Below are 1,775 nucleotides of genomic sequence, written 5' to 3' on the forward strand. Positions count from 1 at the left end.
CACACACACATACACACACACGCGCGCGCACATATACACACACATAAATCTACACACACACACACAAACACACACACACACACACACACACACACACACACACACATACAGACACAAACGAACACACACGTGCACATGCGAACGCTCTTTTCTCTGTCCAGTTTGAAAAGTGTATTTCTCTTACCGTATTGGGAACGCGAACTTCGTCCATTATCCACAGACCATGTCAGAAAATAATCCGGGGTTGTATTCTTCCCATTTGAGAATACTTCTAATACTAAGATCTCTTTGAAACTTTCAGTATTTCTCAAAGAAAATCATTTTGACAGACTGCTATGCAAAGCGGACGGATCGGATTGACGAATTAATTTCCTGTTTGGAAAGTGGTGGCACAGAGTTCCCCATGTCGTATGGGTACGATAGTAAAACACGACGTACGGAAAGGGTTAAAGCTAAGTCTCCGTGGTTGTCCGTTGCGCGCTATGTGGGGCTAAAAACATGCGGAAATATTATAAATGTACACAGTAATACATAATATCATACAGAAGATGTCCGCTTCGCTGCCTTCTTGCACGGTCGTTCCGTTCCGTTGGTTTCCCCGACCTCTGTAGTCGCGTGCCATTTGACATAATAAGCAGATTCAATTCTGTGGCCTTGTGGATTGACTCGTAACCCCAAAAGGTGAGGCGTACTGCCAAAAGGAATTACTGCTTTAGGATTGTAGCCTTATGGAAATTGATACACAAACTTTATAGATGATTTTTGTACAATTTGTAGGTACGGAATAATAAAAGACACGGCGGTAGACTTGAACAAAATGGCATCGACTGAAAATCTATAAATCTGACCCCAATGTTGATTTTCGACCGATATCTCCATTCTTGGATCGCGAGAAGTAGCTCTTTTTGTCAGCACCCCTCACAAATGTCATGGGCTCGAGCCTCGTCAGTAGCGCGATATTGTGTTTTTAGGAAAGGGACTTTATATGAGTTTTCCCCGCTTCATTCAAGTGGAAATGAGTACCTGGCTACAGACGGTAAAGTAGATCTATCTCGAAAGTTCTTTGGGTTTTTTTGGTAGGTTTTTTACGGCGCTGGCAACTGCATAAGGTCATATGAGCGCGTTGTTTAATGACTCACTGAGCACATGCATTCAGGTCATCCAGCAAGGCTTGTTTTAGGGCACCTTTTTGGGTTTGTTGGGTTGTTTTCTAACCTTGCCCAATTTTATTCTCTGGCGCTTTTGTGTTTAGCAATAACAACAAAATGTGCAGCATTTTGTAGTTTGAAATGTTAGGGCACGTTAAAAAAATAAGCCTTACCTCAAATATTCGTGCAAAATTGTCATTTTCTGTTTCTTTCTTCTGAAAGTTCAAGAAACAGGCCACGATATTAATTACTCAGAGAAATACGTAAGTTTGTGTTTCTGACGTGAGTGTGGTGACTCGTGACGTGAGGCTGCCATAACACTGCGTTAACTCTTTCCTTCCAGACGTAGTTGTTTTTGTTTTTTTAAAGGTCTAGACGTAATTAACTTGTGGCTCGATTTGGCTACACAGGTGGAGTACAAAATAACTTTTTATAAGCATAACCATCACTTAAAACATATGATATAACATATCAAATTGAAAGAAATTGAATGAGGAATGCATTTTAACATGAAGCAAGGATTAATTTTGAGCATAAATGCATTACAAGGGTTAGAAATGGCGACGGTGAATAGACAGACAGACAGACAGACAGACAGACAGACAGACAGACAGACAGACAGACAGA

This window comes from Aplysia californica, unplaced genomic scaffold (assembly GCF_000002075.1).
Source record: "Aplysia californica isolate F4 #8 unplaced genomic scaffold, AplCal3.0 scaffold00262, whole genome shotgun sequence".
Taxonomy (NCBI): domain Eukaryota; kingdom Metazoa; phylum Mollusca; class Gastropoda; order Aplysiida; family Aplysiidae; genus Aplysia; species Aplysia californica.